Source organism: Oncorhynchus mykiss, chromosome 4 (assembly GCF_057628025.1).
Source record: "Oncorhynchus mykiss isolate SJ-2025 chromosome 4, ASM5762802v1, whole genome shotgun sequence".
NCBI classification, from domain to species: domain Eukaryota; kingdom Metazoa; phylum Chordata; class Actinopteri; order Salmoniformes; family Salmonidae; genus Oncorhynchus; species Oncorhynchus mykiss.
Window position 1 is genome coordinate 22,726,004 of NC_143025.1, and position 13,718 is coordinate 22,739,721.

Below are 13,718 nucleotides of genomic sequence, written 5' to 3' on the forward strand. Positions count from 1 at the left end.
TATATATATATATATATATATATGTGTGTCATCTTTGCGTTATAGGCTTCAATTGGTTAATTGTGTTCAATTAATGACCAATCATTAAATGCCGCGGCGTAATTAAATGTTAATGCAACTATCTGTAGGCCTAGTACACCAATTAATTACACCAATATTATTTGATATGATATTACCTCCCCGAAATATAGGCTAGTACAGATGAGGGACGCGTGCGACAGCCAGTCCCCGGCACCCTGGTGAAGGATATGCAGTTAGTCAGTGCGCCGTGGAATATTTCATATGGGTCATGTTTTAGATGGGTGACAGGCATTGTACCTATAATGATTTATTTATCTGACTATATCCCCCTAAACCTCCATAAATCATGACTTCACTGAATCACATTTTGATGTGGAGCTGTGCCTGTCAAGAAGTTAGCTGTAGAGAAGGTCGTCCCCTAAATGCTATCTGTTCGACACACTATATTATGAGATACGTTTCCTTCAGGTTTGCGGGGTTTGTTCCTCTCATGTTAACGATTGTCTGGTTTTCAAAAAAAATATAAACTTTTTAATGTGGATTTTGTCTATATGGATGTTTTTGAGTAGGCTACTCGGGAAGAATCCACAGGTCGGGCTGGTCTCACCAGGTTTATTGATATACCTAGACGCTCTCAGTGAAGCATCATCAGCTATGGATGTGGTAAATAGCATAGCAAACGCCAACCTGGACTCAGGGGTAAACATAACATAGTAAACTAAATATGGGACACTCCAATTAGTTCGATATGTTATTTTTCAGTATAGTATGTATTCATTTGTGGATGTCCGTCCATTTATTTATGTTACAAATTACAATTCATATGTTGCTAATTGCAATTTGAACAATATGTTCAGAATTTCCTAAATGTATATGTTCGAAATTCCAATTTGTTGGGACTAATGTTAGCTAGGTTAGGGCAGGGGTGGGCAATTCCAGTCCTCAAGGGCCTGATTGGTGTCACAGTTTTGCCCCAGCCGCAGCTAACACACCTGACTCCAATAATCACCTAATCATGATATTCAGTTTAGAATGCAATTTGATAAAATCAGCTGTGTTTGCTAGGGATGGAGTTCCCTGGGTTAGGAATTAGGTTAAAGGGTTAAGGTTTGGGTTAGGGGAAGGGTTAGCTAACATGCTAAGTAGTTTCAAAGTAGCTAGAAATTAGTAAGAAGTTGTGAAGTGGCTAATGAGCTAATATGCTAAAGTTGTCCGTGAGGAGATTCAAACACATTCGCATAATACGCTTACCCATCCACGCGTAATGCGCCTTGACCAAATTAGTGTCCACCCTGAGATTGGAACGTTGGGAGTTCAATCCCTGGCTGAATTGCACCAAAGTCTGTAAAAATTGGACCCATTATGTCTCAGCTTGGCACTCCGCATTAATGAGTTTGATTGGTGGTAAGGCCCTGCGATAGACTGACTTCCTGTTCAGGAGGGTGTACTTGTATATTAAGCTGCATCACGCTACAGAAACAGGAAATAGGATCCTGCTCCTATGAGCCATTCTGTCTCGTGCAAGGCTACTTACTTACTTACATCCACCCGAACCAACCTTCTGTCTTATGTAACCATACCAAATGCAACATATCATACTAATATGATTTGACCAAGATTACATTTACTATGTTACACCCAGATTATGAGACCAGGCTGCCAACATGCATCAGTGGTGCGTGCACCCAATGACCGTCCACTGGGCACAAATCAAATGCCCTTGTCTCTGTTTTTTAAGGTTTCTTATAGATCAATGCACCGATATACACCATGGTTAGAAAAAAACCCTGTATCAAATATTTAATCTTTGATTTGATACAATATTTCACAGCAGGTTTTTGAAAAGGCTAAAAGAGTGTTTAGGTATAACCTGTACTCAGTATGTGGACTAGGGTTGACTGGTCATATAGTGAGGCCCCTTACCATTTGCCTGGCTATGACAATAACCTGACTAATCCTTGGACCGGACCCAGTAGAGGACTGCTTAGTTCACCTATTAGTGGCCAGGCCCCATGAATGAGTTGGCCAATGTTTAGGCAGTCATTGTCATTAAATATCCACAGCTTGCTTTGACAATCTAGCCATTAAAAATGCCTATCAGTGAATTGCCCTGGCTTTGTCAATGAGCTGGCCCAAGCTTTATTTGGCCTTGTCGAGCATTGGGTATGGTGTGGCCAATCAAGCCAGTCCTTCAGAAGGACTTTCTCTAACCGATCCTCTGTGTCCTAATTAAAACTGGTGCCTGTTGCAGGCAAATTGCTGCCTAATGAACTGGTTGATTAAGTAATTAAACAAGCCTCTGTTTATGGGAAACAACTTTATAGTGATGATTGGTCCAGAGCATAACTCTCACAACCTTACAACAGTGACGGTCTCACAGGCAGTCGGTGTGCTGCTCTCTGTTTCGCTTCATTCTCTCCCTACCATACCATCGGATCTTCAATTCTCTTCTCCCTCTCTTCGTCTGTCCTTTTATTCTCCACAGTTAATTGTGTGAATATTTCAACATGTCTTCTGAATTCAAATGACACCAAAAACCCAAACAATCAAGTGCTCTGATCTAATCCGCAGTGTGTTTTAATGAGTCTTTTCCTTGTCGTCTTTCTTCATTCCTCTTTTCATCTTTTGCCCTCCTGGTCCTCCCTCCTTTTCCCTTTCACCGCATCTGCATATTTCTCTCACTAACTGTCCGTTTGTATTCTATTCATTTCCCTCTTTTCTCTCATGTTCCCGCTCTCACCCTGTGTTTTAATGAGCTTGCATGTAAGATATTAATTATTAACTATCCTTCAATAAATGGACAATATCCCCTAGCTTGTTAATGCTGCCTCTACTTAAAACCATAACTCCCAGGCCTAGCCTTATCCTGACTCCCTCAGGCCTCAAGCCTGTTGGAAAAGGGACAGAGAGGAGAGAATGAGAGAGGTGGTAAGTTAGTGAGGGATGTGGATTGTGTAAGTCACTGAGTGAGTGTCATTGGCTGTGGTGGCGGTGCTGGGGTTTTTCATTTAAAAAAAAAAAAATTCACCTTTATTTAACCAGGTAGGCAAGTTGAGAACAAGTTGTCATTTACAATTGTCATTTACAAGATAAAGCAAAGCAGTTCGACACATACAACAACACAGAGTTACACATGGAGTAAAACAAACATACAGTCAATAATACAGTTGAAAAATAAGTCTATATATGATGTGAGCAAATGAGGTGAGATAAGGGAGGTAAAGGTGTCCCCAGTCCACCTGACTGTGCTGCTGCTCCAGTTTCAACTATTCTGCCTTATTATTATTCGACCATGCTGGTCATTTATGAACATTTGAACATCTTGACCATGTTTTGTTATAATCTCCACCCGGCACAGCCAGAAGAGGACTGGCCACCCCACATAGCCTGGTTCCTCTCTAGGTTTCTTCCTAGGTTTTGGCCTTTCTAGGGAGTTTTTCCTAGCCACCGTGCTTCTTCACCTGCATTGCTTGCTGTTTGGGGTTTTAGGCTGGGTTTCTGTACAGCACTTTGAGATATCAGCTGATGTACGAAGGGCTATATAAAATAAATTTGATTGATTGAAAGGCAAAAAAAAGGCCATGGTGGTGAAGTAAATGCAATATAGCAAGTAAAACACTGGAATGGTAGATTTGCAGTGGAAGAATGTGCAAAGTAGAGAGAGAAATAATGGGGTGCAAAGGAGCTAAATAATAAATAAATCAGTAGGGGAAGAGGTAGTTGTTTGGGCTAAATTATAGATGGGCTATGTACAGGTGCTGTAATCTGTGAGCTGCTCTGACAGATGGTGCTTAAAGTTGTGGCATTGGGGGCCCCTCCCTTCCTCCCTGACACAGGCTAATGAGAGAGGCCCCTGAGCCTGTTTGGCTTTGGAAAGGGGGGCTTAGCATAAGGGTACAGGGGCCTTATGTCCGTACAAAGAATCATTGTTATGTCTGCGTGGACCTGCTCCAGGGCCTGTTTCCTCTCTCTCTCTGTGTCATTCATTCATCCATTCTCCTGGTAATTAAAGTCTTCAGTAGCGGTAGCAGCAGCTCCTGGTGAAGGCGAACAGAGCTCTCTGTGTGCCTCACAGCCCCCCGGCTAAAAGACTAATTGGTTTTTGTTTTGATATTGTGTTTGAAGTTTGAATGTCTGTGATTACGGACTTTGCTTTGTGTTTTTTAAACATTCTATTATTACATTGAATAGTAGTCAATATACATGTTTACAAAGGGACAACAGTAGGAGAGTGTTAGACCAAAGGAGGAGGGAGAAGAGGCAGGAGCGAATTAGGTAGGTAGGGTAGGTAAGAGTTGTAAGGCTTAAGTCTCTCTCTTTCCTTCGCCTTTATTATTGTGGACCAGGCAGGCCTAAATACGTTGGTGTTTCACGCCATCCTATTTCTGTCCTTTCCATTTAGGCACCCTTCAAGACAAGGGTGCCTCATCTCTGTCATGCTAGTCCTGGTCCACAAAGGTCATAGGTCAAATGAAGGATTGCTCAGTGAATATCCATATGACTGCAAGAGCCATAAAACTCAGAAAACAAATGCTAGAAACTATTCACCCAGAGCACATTATACAGCACAATTTTATTAGCTGCTTTTCGGGAATGCTCAGGCACTGTTCTGTTCTTATATTCTATCTATGGTGTTCTCTGTTCAGCATGCCCTTTTCCCCTTTCAGAAAAATGAGAGCAAAACAAGGGACAGCAGATTTATGGTAGAAAAAGAGGGAGGAAAAGTTTTGAACGATGGAAAAAAAGTGTGTAGGAATGTGGAAGGTGATAGAGTAAGGAAGTTGGTAATGACCTTGCCCCCCTCTTCCCCCTCTCCCCTCTTAGTCTCTGCAGTTGACGCTGACGTAAACTGAAAAAAAGCATTTTCAGGTAATTAGGTATTGATTTTTAAGAAGCAGGAGTACTGAAAAAAGAACGCAACAGCCCTCTTCTTCTCTGCCCTCCTTTCCTCCTCGATACTGGAGTGAGCAGCCGAGTTAGACTGGCTGTCAATCTTGGCTGCAGGACCAGCCTAGTGGGGAAGAGAAAGGGTTCAGCAACTAGTGATGCAAAGTCTGGTGTAGACTAAGCACCCCCACCCCCAAACATCTTCCCGTGGCTATGTAAGGAATCGCTCAATATATATATTTTTTTAAGTGTTCCCATCTGGGTGAGAGTCTTTCCAGTTGCTAGTGCAGTGGAGGGCCAATCTCTACTTCTGTCCTTCCTATTTGTATTCAGATGTCTAGTAATGTAGATGAACAGGAATTAAATTGTGTCATTGCTGTTTTAGACAATGCTGATCATGTGATTTTCAGCCTGCTTTTCTTGTAAGGATAGAGACGGACTCCCTGTGGGTGTGAACATGGACTCACTTTGCCACCCAGTTCTTTCCCCTCATGATTCACAGCCTCGTTATTTTAATATGTTGCAGCCCTTATTTCCTTTTTAAACCCAGGAAACAATGCCATAAAGCTGTTACGTACCTCGTGAATCTTCCTGAGTGGCCATTTTAGATCCCTATTAGAGCCTTAAATGCTTTGTTTTGGGTTTATGACCTCAGGAGTGTACTTATTTTGACTTCAGAGAGAGTGAGAGATAGAGGGAGAAGAAGAAGGAGAGAGAAATTACAGCTGTCATACTTCTGGCACTATTGTTGATGTCTCTTATTAGTCTGTGTATGGAACAACACAGGAGAAGAAAGATATCTGAACATTACAAATTTGAATTAACAGCCCAATCTTTGATGCATTTCTTATCCTATTGCAAATCCACAGGGCAATATGGTGATTTGACTGTTTTGGGCACTTGGTGATCAATAAGCTATAGGGGAGATATTGGGGTGCCAATTACCTTGTTGTTAGGGTTGATTTACCAATATCAGGATAACATTGAATTCCCTCAAGGATAGATATCACATCCACGTTTAAATGGATTGACAGATGTGCAGACACCCTTTTATTTTTTTTATTTAACCAGGTAGGCCAGTTGAGAACAAGTTCTCATTTACAACTGCGACCTGGCCAAGATAAAGCAAAGCAGTGCGACAAAAACAACACAGAGTTACACATAAACAAACGTACAATCAATAACACAATAGAAAAATCTATGTACAGTGTGTGCAAATGTAGAAGAGTAGGGAGGTAAGACAATTAAATAGGCCATAGAGGCAAAAATAATTACAATATCGCATTAACACTGGAGTGATAGATGTGCAGATGATGTGCAAGTAGAGGTACTGGGGTGCAAAAGAGCAAGAGGATAAATAACAATATGGGGATGAGGTAGTGGGTTTGCTATTTACAGATTGGCTGTGTACAGGTACAGTGATTGGTAAGCTTCTCTGACAGCTGATGCTTAAAGTTAGAGAGGGAGATATAAGACTCCAGCTTCAGTGATTTTTGCAATTCGTTTCAATCATTGGCAGCAGAGAACTGGAAGGAAAGGCGGCCAAAGGAAGTGTTGGCTTTGGGGATGAAATATACTTGCTGGAGCGTGTGGTACCTGTGGGTGTTGCTATGGTGACCAGTGAGCTGAGATAAGGCAGGGCTTTACCTAGCAAAGACTTATAGATGACCTGGAGCCAGTGGGTTTGGCAACGAATGTGTAGTGAGGGCCAGCCAATAAGAGCACACAGGTCGCAGAGGTGGATAGTATATGGTGCAGAAATCGGTTGAAGAGCATGCATTTAGTTCTACTAGAATTTTTAAGCAGTTGGAGGCCACGGAAGGAGTGTTGTATGGCAGTGAAACTCGTTTGGAGGTTTATTAACACAGTGTCCAAAGAAGGGCCAGATGTATACAGAATGGTGTCGTCTGCGGCTATTGAGTCTGCCGATAAGAATGCAGTGATTGACAGAGTCGAAAGCCTTGGCTGGGTCGATGAAGACAACTGCACAGTACTGTCTTTTATCAATGGTGGTTATGATATCGTTTAGGATCTTCAGCGTGGCTGAGGTGCACCCATGACCAGCTCGGTAACTAGATTGCATAGTGGAGAAGGTACGGTGGGATTTGAAATCTCAGTGATCTGTTTGTTAATGAAGATTTTAGAAAGGCAGGGAAGGATGGATATACATATATAACAGTTTGGGTCTAGAGTGTCACCCCTTTTGAATGGGGTGATCATTTTAGAGGGCCCATATTGTCTAGCCCAGCTGATTTGTAGTGGGGGGGGGGGGGGGTTGCGTTCCTAACTGACTGCCTGAGTATATTGGGTCCTGACTTCCCTGAAAATGTGCATATCGCGGGGGCTATTCAATGCTAATGCAGAACGCCACAGGATGTTTTTGTGCTGGTCAAAGGCAGTCAAGTCTGGGGTGAACCAAGGGCTATCTTCTGATGGGATGAGGTCAATATCCTTCCAGGATACCCGGGCCAGGTCGATTAGAAAGGCCTGCTCGCTGGAGTGTTTTAGGGAGCATTTGACAGTTATGAGGGGTGGTCGTTTGACCTTTTGGTGGTATTCCTAAGCCAGGATTCAGACACGGCTAGGACATCAGGGTTGGCGGAGTGTGCTAAAGCAGTGAATAAAACAAACTTAGGGAGGGGGCTTCTTTTGTTATCATGCATGAAACCAAGGCTTTTACGGTTACAGAAGTCAACAAATGAGAGCTCCTGGGGAATAGGAGTGGTGCTGGAGGCTGCAGGGCCTGAGTTAGCCTCTACATCATCAGAGGAGGAGTAGGATAAGGGTATGGCTAAAGGCTATAAGAACTGGTTGTCTAGTATCGTTCGGAACAGAGACTAAAAGGAGCAGATTTTTGGACACAGGAGAATAGATTCAAGGCATAATGTACAGAAAAGAGTATGGTACGATGTGAGTACAGTGGAACAGTAAACCTAGGTATTGAGTGATGAGAGGTTTTGTCTCTAGAGGCACCAGTTAAGCCAGGTGAGATCACTGCATGTATGGGGGGTGGAACAAAAGGGCATATTTTTGACAGGGCTAGGGGCTCTACAGTGAAATAAGACAATCACTAACCAAAACAGCAATAAACAAGACATATTGACATTAGGGAGAGGCATGTGTAGCCGAGTAGGGTCCAGAGAGTTGCAATAGATGAGTCAGGGAGCCAATTCAGTAGTCGTTACTACGCTAGACTAGCTGTAGACACAGCGATTCAGACAGCTAGTGGGCCGAGGCTAGCAGATGGGCCTCCGGTGACCTAGCTAGTTAGCTGGCTAGCTTCTGATGGGGGTTCCGGTTCAAAAGTATAAAGATAGCTGATCCAAACCACATTGGGTGAGGCAGATTGCAGGAGAGTACATTCAGTCTGTAGATGGAAAGTGAGATTAAAATATATATATACAGTGGGGCAAAAAAGTATTTAGTGAGCCACCAATTGTGCAAATTCTCCCACTTAAAAAGATGAGAGAGGCCTGTAATGTTCATCATAGGTACACTTGAACTATGACAGACAAAATGAGGAGAAAAAAAATCCAGAAAATCACATTGTAGGATTTTTAATGAATTTTTAATGAATTTATTTGCAAATTATGGTGGGAAATAAGTATTTGGTCACCTACAAACAAGCAAGATTTCTGGCTCTCACAGACCTGTAACTTCTTTAAGAGGCTCCTCTGTCCTCCACTCGTTACCTGTATTAATGGCACCTGTTTGAACTTGTTATCAGTATAAAAGACACCTGTCCACAACCTCAAACAGTCACACTGTCACGTCTGTCACATGTGCTCAGTGTGAACCTGCTTTCATCTGTGAAGAGCACAGGGCGCCAGTGGCGAATTTGCCAATCTTGGTGTTCTCTGGCAAATGCCAAACATCCTGCACGGTGTTGGGATGTAAGCACAACCCCCACCTGTGGACATCGGGCCCTCATACCACCCTCATGGAGTCTGTTTCTGACCGTTTGAGCAGACACATGCACATTTGTGGCCTGCTGGAGGTCATTTTGCAGGGCTCTGGCAGTGCTCCTCCTTGCACAAAGGCGGAGGTAGTGGTCCTGCTGCTGGGTTGTTGCCCTCCTACGGCCTCCTCCACGTCTCCTGATGTACTGGCCTGTCTCCTGGTAGCGCCTCCATGCTCTGGACACTACGCTGACAGACACAGCAAACCTTCTTGCCACAGCTCGCATTGATGTGCCATCCTGGATGAGCTGCACTACCTGAGCCACTTGTGTGGGTTGTAGACTCCGTCTCATGCTACCACTAGAGTGAAAGCACCGCCAGCATTCAAAAGTGACCAAAACATCAGCCAGGAAGCATAGGAACTGAGAAGTGGTCTGTGGTCCCCACCTGCAGAACCACTCCTTTATTGGGGGTGTCTTGCTAATTGCCTATAATTTCCACCTGTTGTCTATTCCATTTGCACAACAGCATGTGAAATGTATTGTCAATCAGTGTTGCTTCCTAAGTGGACAGTTTGATTTCACAGAAGTGTGATTGACTTGGAGTTACATTGTGTTGTTTAAGTGTTCCCTTTATTTTTTTGAGCAGTGTATATACGAAGAAAACAATAAATACACGGGACAGGACGAGACAAAAAAAAAAACACGTCTGACTGCTCTGCCATCTTGGATCCCTGCCTCTCAACATGCATCATCACTCATGTTTAATACATGTTCGTTATAGTCCTATCCTTCCTCATTTAACTGACAGCTGACCTCACCAAGGGCACTGCTTCCTGCTTATAATTATGTGTGACGTTAGTTCTTATTCATGAGGAGAGGTCATCACTCATTTACTCTATCACTTCAACATCCACTGCATGATGTGGTTGAAAAACATGGTTAGAAGAATTGAGCTGTCTTGATTTCACACCTAGGGCTGTGACGGTCATGGAATTTTGGATGACGGTTATTTGTTAGTCAAATGACCACGGTCACCATAATATCGTTGAAATAGCAACAACAACAAAAATTCGGTATACAATGAATGTGCACATTTTCTCCTCTCATCCGCTCCTAACTGTCACAGATCGTGTCCTGTTTGTGGTAGGCCATTACAGTAGGTGCATGTACAGTATTTCATGATACTGGAACAAGGAGCAACAAAGTGTTACCAAGAAATGAACTAAACCACATGTCAGCTGCAAACATCTTCAGTCAGCTGTTTGTTCCAAAACACAAAATCTGAATACTGGCTAGCTTTGCCTCCTCTCGTCTCCTTATATCAGCTGTTAGATGTGAATCAGTCGTACTTTTACTTGACTGCTTTTGGGTAAAGTTTGCAGACTCATAAAAAACTTTAAAACAATTCTGTTATGACTTGTATTTTATTTTCATGATGGTCTTCATCCCTATTGGTCGGTTATGCGATTATACAATTACCGTGCCAGCCCAATATCACACCGAAGAGCACACAACACCAGTTAGTGTGTGGAGTTATAGAATGAAGCCTACTTTCTTTCGCTGACTTATTTTTCAGTGTACATCTTGCGCTGCTGCAGTTGACTGCAATACAAAAACAAAGACCATCCCGAAGATGATGAAGTCCCTTTGCTGATGTTTTTCTGCACCGAAAAATAGAAAACACCAGTAGAGACAAATGCGATCTGAAGAGCTGAACCACCCAACCCCCCCCTCTGCAATTTGCATAGCGAACATGATTTGATGGCTTTGATTTCAAAATAGATGATTGCGTTTGAAGAACAAAAGGCATTTTAAAGAAAGGGTTCTTTGTTTCTAGCATAAGGCAACTTCAGTACTCTTTCTTTTTGGTCTTTTAATAGACTTATTAATGTGCCAGGTAAGCAGTGCTAGCCAACTGTCACCAGCATGTAGATGATGTGGGCTCCTTTAGAAATGTTTAAACGTGGCATTTATGACAGAATACTAATGCATTACATTTTATGAAAAAGTTGATTTACGTTTAATTTCACACCGTATTTTGAAACATAATAGCTCTCCCACAGAGTCAGAGACAAAGACAAATGTTGATTTTTATGAATGTCAAATGCACCACCAGAACTCAAAGGCCTTTTCACAAGCACTGTGTGAGTTGGTTGAGAAAATGGGCCTCAGATTTGCCCATGTACTTTGAGGTCTGTATAAGGTCTGGGCCCTCTCCCTTGCAGCAGGGAGGGACATCACTCCTAGGTTCCTGCCTCATCTGTTCCTTGTCCACTGACACAGGAGCATTAGCTGACATAATGGGGAATTATTATTGGAAGAGCAGATACACTATTTAAGGGCAGGCAATGTGCCAGCCACCTAAGGAGTCTCTCTCTGGGCATATGGCTCCATAAGCAGACATGATGGATGTTTCAGGAGGATTATCCCACCAGGGAAGACAGATAGTGAAAGGCAACTAAAGAGAGAGGGAGGACTGTGAAGAGTGTGAAAGCTTGGAAAATGACATACTCGAGTGTACGCCCATCTGAGGTAATGGAGGTTTTTAGAATAGCAAAGTTGCACTGGCTGTGAGTGTGTGTCAGAAAGTGTTGGCTGATCCAATTAATGATAATGACCTTTCCATATCTGTTTATGCAGGGGCATGACAGTATGATGGATGGATGGATAGATGGATGAATTAATACAAATGAGTGCTAAAATAGCTTCCTCCTTAAGGAAAAAAATAAAGCCCTCTTTAGCCCACGAATCTGACATGTCATACATTCTTAGAAATAAGGGTTCCAAAAGGGTTCCTTGGCTGTCCCCATAGGATAACTATTTTTATTTTATTTTTTCTCTGTGGGAAGGGTTCTACATGGAACCCAAAGTGGTTCTAAATGGAAGCAAAAGGGTTCAACCTGAAACCAAAAATGGTTCTCATATGGGGACAGACAAAGTGTGTCACATGACCATGTGATTTTAGTCACTGCTAAAGGTGGTTGAGCGGTTGGACCACAGTCTGCAACTATGTTTTTGTGTGGTAGTGGTGGTGAATGTTACAGTGCTTAGACTGTACAATCATACTTAGAGGGGATCAGTCACTTTTTAGTGGGATATGATATGGACTGGACATGTGTTTTTGAAGTTAAGCATATGGTCCTGACAGGTAGATTTATTGATACGGACGGGGGCACATTGTTCAGGAGAGTAGCCTAAGCCTACCGGTAATTGAAACCATGTGGAGCCCTACTCTCTGTAACCCAGCATTAACAACCATACAGCTACCCTAATCCAACCCAGGGCTATAACTTTACAAGAGCACTAACAACACCAACTCTGGTGAATAACCTTTCGTAGAACGCAGGCAGAAGAAAGTCAAGTAAAAGAGAACAGGAAGGAAAGAGAGGTGGATTAAAAGAGGATGAGGTGCTAAGAGGCTGCAGTCTCACTCTTTTTTGCAACACCTGTCTCTGTGGCAATAATTGGTATTTGCGTATTTTAGTTATGGCTATTACATTGCTCATTAGCTGTGGTAGATTTGTTGCTTATTCTGACGTGCAGCCACTTTTCAGCCCCCAGGTTTGTTATCTTGCTTATTATCATATTTTCCACAGTGCGTCTATGGATATGGACGAGGGTGAAAAGCATTGACTCTGGAACTTTACTTTCTTGTGAGGCTGTGATAAGGGATGACAATCATACATCATTCTTTCCACTTCTTATACTCTGAGTCAGAGAGAGTGAGTTCTCTGTGACAGGACACATCACCTGACAACTGACGGACACAACTCCACTTTAGAAGCGTTCACACTGAAACTTAGCCCAGGGGTAAGAGCCTCATTAGCCCTGGGCTAAGGGAGAGTTTAGCCCGGGGCTAAACGAGTGTTCACACTTGCACATTCTAAAGTGGGCTAGCACCAACCTTATCCCAGGGCTAACTGGCCCTGCTTCAGAGCATGGTTATCACTGACTTTTCGAGGCTAGCCCCAGAAACATAGTGCCAAAATAACCCGTGTGAAACGGGGTCAAGAACAACGCATCACATTTTCACTGTTCAATCACAAAAGCTGCACTTTCACTTAATTTGCATTTGTTGTGATGTGTCTTGGATGCATTCTGCACACTATATTATTAAGTACATTCATGCAATTTCATTCTCCCAACTGAGGACAAAAACTTGACAAAAAACATTATTTGCTATGGCTATCTAGTGTCTTCTCACTTAGCTAGCCAACTGAAGCCACATCCTCTACAGCTGGAAGGGCAGAAAACACTCCGTTTTCATAGCTTTTCTATAGAAATGTATTTGGATATAGCTCTCCATGATTATAATATTGTTGCATATTTTGCCTGGATCAGAAAAGTTGATGTCTTGTCCTTGCACAGCATTTGCTGTACAGGACCGATATCGCATGTCAAAGTGAAACATTGTTTCCGAGGTCAGACAGGCAGACAGCATCACTGTTGGAAATCAAATGCTAGGCTAGAAGCAGGAGGAAATCAAATGCTAGACTAGAAGCAGGAGGAAATCAAATGCTAGACTAGAAGCAGGAGGAAATCAAATGCTAGGCTAGAAGCAGGAGGAAATCAAATGCTAGACTAGAAGCAGGAGGAAATCAAATGCTAGACTAGAAGCAGGAGGAAATCAAATGCTAGACTAGAAGCAGGAAGAAATCAAATGCTAGGCTAGAAGCAGGGGAAAATAATGGGTTAATAAATGCCTTATTGCTTATAATATTGGTCACGTGGCAGAGATAGCATGTTGGTCGCATGTGTGTTTGTCCATTAGCCCAGGGTTTTGAAATACAACTGTGAATCCATAGCCCAGGTCTAAAGCTTTTCCCAGGGTCAACAAGTGCTTGCGTGAACACAGAATAAGCTAGCCCAGGGCCAGTCTTAGCATGGTTAAGAACAATGCAGTGTGAAC

General features: G+C 42.7%; 1 protein-coding gene across 1 annotated transcript in view; it reads left to right on the forward strand.

Moving 5' to 3' along the window:
• LOC110521537 (ephrin type-B receptor 1) overlaps window positions 1-13,718 on the forward strand; it is a 176,993-nt gene that overhangs the window by 686 nt on the left and 162,589 nt on the right. The window lies entirely within an intron of this gene.